The sequence below is a fragment of the Ochlerotatus camptorhynchus genome, unplaced genomic scaffold (assembly GCF_037179485.1).
Source record: "Ochlerotatus camptorhynchus isolate MF236.1 unplaced genomic scaffold, CSIRO-AGI_Acam_v1.1 ptg000416l, whole genome shotgun sequence".
NCBI lineage: Eukaryota > Metazoa > Arthropoda > Insecta > Diptera > Culicidae > Ochlerotatus > Ochlerotatus camptorhynchus.
This window is the reverse complement of record NW_027040902.1, coordinates 298,019-304,458: the sequence shown is the minus strand read 5'-3', so window position 1 is coordinate 304,458 and position 6,440 is coordinate 298,019. Positions and strand designations below refer to the sequence as shown.

Here is a 6,440-nt window from a genome sequence, read left to right as displayed (position 1 = left end):
TGCTACTCTGTTATTGCCAGACCAGCTGTAATTACTCAGAGAACCAATAGACGATGCTTGGGACTAACAATCATCCTCAATGTGTAAATACTGGTGATCTCAAACTAGGCAATACCAGCGCCGGCCACGCCCGAACACAGGTCAAGAAAGGAAGGGGTAGGAATGTGTTGACGTGACACTCGCTTTGATGGAAGCCGAGAACACCTCTGCACTTCCACGAGGAATCACTGGGATATTGGATAATAGGGTTGGGTTTGCAGCAGGGTTCGTTTTGGTAAACGATAAGCTGAATTGATGTCCTAACAATCATATAACGCGAAGGGGCTTGGGATTGAACCCACGGTCTTCTGCTCAGTAAGCAAAAACGTTTGCCACTAGGCAGACGAGCTCCTTTTTAATCATCGAGTTGCTGTTATTACCATGTAGTCATGTTAACAAATAAAACGATTGACGCATCTTGAATGTGTATGGGCTTGAGATTAGACTCATGATGTTCTGCTCAGTAAGCAAAACCGGTTGTGCCAAGGCCACCGAGTCCATTATATCACATTATAGCGTTACTCAAGTTTTTATTACTATTCAGACCCGGCACCAACGACAACGAAAAGTTTTACGAAATACACGATAAAAAAGTGATCTAACCATACATTTTTAATATGAAAGGATCTGGGACTGCGTTTTTCTGCTCAGTAAGCAAGCCACTGCAACCGACGATCTTTGAAATCCTTAAACTAAAAGCTATGAAAGAGGCCTTCATTAAGATCCATTTTCACGCGACGTTAAATCTAGATAGAGCTGGAATTAGGGCCTAACAGCTTTTGTAAACAATGACTTCTCTTGATGATTTCTAGAAATTCAAGACTCACCCACGCAAACCAATATCCTCATCGGGTAGGGAAAGGCTTCCCCTATCCGATGGTTAGGTTGGTCTGCGTGGGCGTGCCTTGAATTCATAGAAATCATCGGTAGAAGTCATTGTTTACAAAAGCTGTTACGCCCTAATTCCTGCTCTATCTAGAAATGTTTCGATTTTCTCTTTACGCATGGTTCAGGTAATCATAGCAAGCTATGACCGACGTGACGATTGTTTAAGACCTGGTTGAACAAGCTAATCAAATGAAATTAAGTTCTCGAATTTTACTTGGTATGTAATGAACAACAGAAATACGCGATGATTCATATTTTCAGCGGTTGGTGGTTAATTTTAAATATACTAACGGTATTGCCTCCGACTACGACGGCGATCACGACAGCGACTACGACGGCGCCTACGACAACGACAACAGCGAATTTGTAACTTACCATTTTTCTAGGATAAACACCTTTGCCCGGCACCTCCACTGGTTCTTTATGTCCGCTATCTGTCATTGTTTGCAAAATATCTCATAGCAATTACCTTCCAATACCAATACTTCCTGTATTGCCATGGTCATCTGGGAGGTGGGTTGTATCTAGTGCTTTCCCTAGGAACCGTTCACGGCCACCAGCTACTGCCCGTCCAGTTTTGGGCGTATCCAGCGAGGCATCCTTCAGATTACTTACAATCTCCGACTCTCAATGCAAATCGCAGGCACACTTACGCTAGTTACAAAAAAAAACACACCCGTGCAAGAAACGGATTAAATAAACGTCACTCTCGCGAAAGCACACCCGTCGTCGTCGAACGGCAACAAAAAAGGCGAACAAAAGGACGAATGATAATAAATGCGAAAGGTCGAATGATAAGAAGGACAAAAGGTCGAATGGTGGTACATTTGGTTGGGAAGACTACTTGGCCAGATGGCAAATAGTGAAAGAACACTCAGACAGTGCGCATGCATAAGAGCCTAACTCCAACTTCCAAAACCCTATCTTAGGCAAGTACGACATTATTTCGGACAATCCACTTCCTGAAATGTATTATGTCTACAGCCGATCATTTCCGATAAAAGCACAACCTGCTTTATTCAACTCGACACTCGGACGCACACTTGCAACTAGCCTTGTGGAAGCCCCTGATCCTATCATGGCAGTCAAGCCTATGCTACCAGCGTTCAACAGTCGTTCCAGCCCTGCGTTAGAGCTAGGAGAGGGGGTTTTCCAAACTCCAACTGTAGGCAAGTACAATCAGCAAGCAACAACTGCTCTGTCTAAAAAATTCTTGGTTTCCAGAGTGCCATTGTATATGTCTGCTCCTCGACAATTGTGGTCTGAAGACGTACATTAACAGTATACAAGCCCCACCATACCAGAAGCCGAGACGCTCCACAGAAAATTCACCGGAAGAAGCATCCAATTCCTCTGATCTAGTCCTGCCGAAGATTGACGACTTACACCATTATGATAAATCAACTTCTGTTTGTTTACTGGAACGCACTGCCGTTGGCATCATGGAAGCCCCCGAGCCCCCCGCCACAGTCGAGCCATTCCCGCCAGCAACCTGCAGCCGTCCCGGCCCTGTGTGCGGGCTTGGTGAAGGGGTCTTCCAACCACTCGTTTACGGCAAGTATGAACTCGTCCATGTGAATTCAACTGTTGATCCGCAACTTGGTTTCAGTTCATTTTCGCTTATGGTCACCACTTCGAGTCTTTCTATGCCAGGAGATGTTACGCTGCCTGATAGTTCACCGTTCTCTCGTTCGGATCCTGGTCGAGTTACCATTGACACGGCTCGCACCGAACCCTCTAGCGGTTTACGAGTCTACTATCAGTCTACTATCGATGTTTATCTGGCTGCGCTTGACGGGGGATATGACGTTTATGTATTCACGGAAACTTGGCTCGATGGGAGGATCAATTCAGTGCAACTGTTTGGTAACTCTTTTACTGTCTACAGATTAGACCGTAATTCATCCAACAGCATTCGTACTCGCGGTGGTGGTGTCCTCATCGCTGTTTCCAACGCATTCGCCTCCTGCGTAATCGCCAACGAGCTATTTACTACAATTGAAGCAGTTTGGGCTAAGGTCAGCCTTAACTTCGCGGAACATCCTCATTGGAGCGGTGTATATTCCCCCTGAACGACGACATGACTGCAGCACAATGCAGCTTCATCTGGATGCTACAGAATTTGCATCGTCCATGGCTGATATAAAGGATGTGCTTCTTCTGCTTGGTGATTTTAATCAGCCTGGGCGTAGCTGGTCACCCTCAGGCCAGGGTTATGCGTTTCCAGATCCGAGTGCATCTTCAACTACTCCTGCCAGCCGCTTGCTTGTTGACGGTACGGCTTTTCATGGACTGAGCCAGATAAACCTTGTTCCTAATTTCCAGTCTCGTTTTCTTCACTTGGCTTTTGTTAGCGAAAGTGCACTTCTGGACTGTGTCGTCGCTGAAGCGCCTGATTTCATCGTTCCTCTTGACAATTTCCACCCTGCTTTGGATATATCTATCGCGAACGGATCTCAAATTCGTTTTGATGAAACCATGACTGCCACTCGGCTCGATTTCCGGAAGACCGATTTCCGTTTGCTGAGGCGTTCCTTGTCCCGGATCAACTGGAACGTGCTGAATGACCTTGATATCGATACAGCAGCCGCTCCCTATTATAGCCTTTTGCGCGACTGTGTTTGTGCTTCAGTACCGAAGTGCCTACCTCAAAGAAAACCGCCTTGGTCTAACGCTACTCTCCGCAACCTGAAACGAGTGTGATCTAGAGCTCTCCGTGCTCTCACTCATCGACGATTTACCCTTACCAAGCAAAATTTTTCAATTGCCAGCAATGATTATCGCCACTACAACAAGCTTCTTTACAAGAGGTATGTAATTCTTACTCAACATAATCTGCAATGCGTTTGTGAATACGAAGAGGAAGGAAACTGGGCTGCCGTCAAAAATGTTTTTCACTTCTTAAGCGTCTTTTCGAATTACTCCCCATCGCAAGCAGATAGGAGACCTTAGGCCAACCACCTACTGTCTCTGAAACCTTTACAATTGTTACAGAAACCAACAGAGAAAGACATCGAACTGATTTAACGGCAGTGACTTTTAGCGCAAAACAACGGACACGAATTGGATCATGGAATGTATTGACGTTAGCCCAGCAGGGTAAACTGGCACAACTCGCCAACGAGGCGCGACGCATGAAGCTAGAAATCCTGGGACTGAGTGAAGTTCGTTGGCCAAACTTTCGAGAACACAAACTGCCGTCGGGACAGGTACTACTATACTCGAGTATAGTATAGTATTCGAGATGAAAACGCTCCCCGCCATCGTGGAGTTGGTCTCCTACTTAGCGTCCAGGTAAGTGCTGCGCTCATCAAGTGGGAGCCTGTTAATGAGAGGATAATCGTTGCCAGATTTAGAACACGGGTTCGTAACCTTACCATAATCCAATGTTATGCGCCAACCGATGCTGCCGAGCTACAGGACAAGGAGAATTTTTACAGTCAACTGAATGCCGTCGTGGATAAGGTTCCAAAGGGTGACATCAAGATCTACACTGGCGACTTCAATGTGAAGATCGGCTCCGACAACACGGACTATGAGCGTGTCATGGGACGTCATGGTCTCGGCGAAATGAGCGAGAACGGTGAGCTGTTTGCAGAATTTTGTGGCAATAACGACATGGTGATCGGGGGCTCGCTCTTCCCCCATCGGCCAGTGCACAAAGTCACGTGGGTTTCCCGTGATGGACATACCGACATACATGTCCGGAATAAACGCAGCACCGACATCGCGTCTGACCATCACCTTCTAATCGGTGAAATCCGCCTACGCATGGCGCGGATTCAGCGACGGGAGGAGAGACTCGGGCGGCGGTTCAACACACGCCGACTTGAAGATCCAGCGGTAAAAAGGTATTTTGTTCATGAACTTGAGACTCGAGCTGCGGACGTTCCAGAAGGTGGCAGCGTAGAAGAACAATGGACGGCCATCAAGAATGCCTTTATAGAAACAAGCGAGAACAACTTGGGTGAGCTGCGCACCCAGAGGAAACAGTGGATCACAGATGAAACCTGGCGGAAGATTGAGGAGCGTAGAGAAGCAAAAGCCGCGATAGAGCGGGCGAGAACCAGAGGAGCCAAGAACGAAGCCCGTCAACGGTACTCGGCTCTAGAGAAGGAAGTCAAGCGCTCTTGCAGACGGGACAAGCGAGTGTGGGTGAACTCCCTGGCAAAAAAGCGAAGGGGAGAAAGCCGCAAACACTGGCGATATACGCCTCCTCTACGATATCTCACGACGCCTGAGTGGAGCAAGGATGAACCCGAGGATGCCAGTGAAGGACACGACTGGACAATTGCTTACCGACCCCACTGACCAGCTGAAACGCTGGTTTGAGCACTTCGAACAACTTCTTCAAGTTTCGACGGCCAACCAGCCATCAACATCTCGGCATGATCCGCCTAGGGTGCGACGCATCACTCGCGTCAATTCCGAGGCCCCATCACTGCAGGAGATTGAAGCAGCTATCCGAAGCATGAAATCCAACAAGGCTCCAGGGGTCGATCGCATATCAGCAGAGATGCTCATAGCTGACCCCATGCTATCCGCACAAATGTTGCATCAACTATTCTGTAATATCTGGGACACCGCGACTTTTCCGGCCGACTGGATGCAGGGCATCTTAGTGAAGGTCCCAAAGAAGGGGGATCTGACTGTGTGCGACAATTGGCGAGACATCATGTTACTGTGTATTGTTCTCAAAGTTCTGTGCAAAGTTATCCTGAATCGGATACAGGAGAAGATCGACGCGACTCTCCGACGGCAGCAGGCAGGATTCCGTGCCGGAAGATCTTGTGTGGACCATATTGTCACGCTCCGCATCATCCTGGAGCAGGTCATTGAATTCCAAGAGTCCCTTTATCTGGTATTCATTGACTACGAAAAAGCTTTCGACCGTCTCAATCACGAGAATCTGTGGGGCGCTCTGAGACGCAAGGGAGTCCCGGATAAAATCGTCAACCTCATCGAAGCGCAGTATGAGGCTTTCACGTGCAGAGTTCTGCATAACGAAGCCTTGTCCGACCCTATCCGGGTAGTCGCTGGTGTGAGACAAGGATGTATACTATCACCGCTACTGTTTCTCATCGTAATCGACGAGATCATGGTAGGTGCAATTGACCGTGTACCGAACCGTGGACTGCTTTGGCAGCCTATCACCATGGAGCATCTCAACGACTTCGATTTGGCTGATGATGTTGCTCTATTAGCACAACGGCGCTCTGATATGCAGAGTAAGCACAATGACCTAGCCGAACGCTCCTCTGCGGCGGGTCTCACAATCAACGTCAACAAGACCAAATTGTTGGATATCAACACGGGCAACCCTTCCAACTTTACGGTAGCGGGGCAAGCAGTGGAGAAGGTCGAAAGTTTCCAATATCTTGGCAGCCAAATAGCGTCGGACGGCGGGACCAAGAGCGACATAGGTGCACGAATCAAGAAGGCTAGGGCTGCCTTTGCGAGTTTACGAAACGTATGGAGATCCAACCAGATAAGTCAACGCACCAAAATCCGAA

At 47.9% G+C, this 6,440-nt stretch overlaps 1 protein-coding gene across 1 annotated transcript in view; it reads right to left on the bottom strand.

The window, feature by feature from the left end:
• igl (igloo) overlaps positions 1–6,440 on the bottom strand; it is a 354,198-nt gene that overhangs the window by 328,487 nt on the left and 19,271 nt on the right. The window lies entirely within an intron of this gene.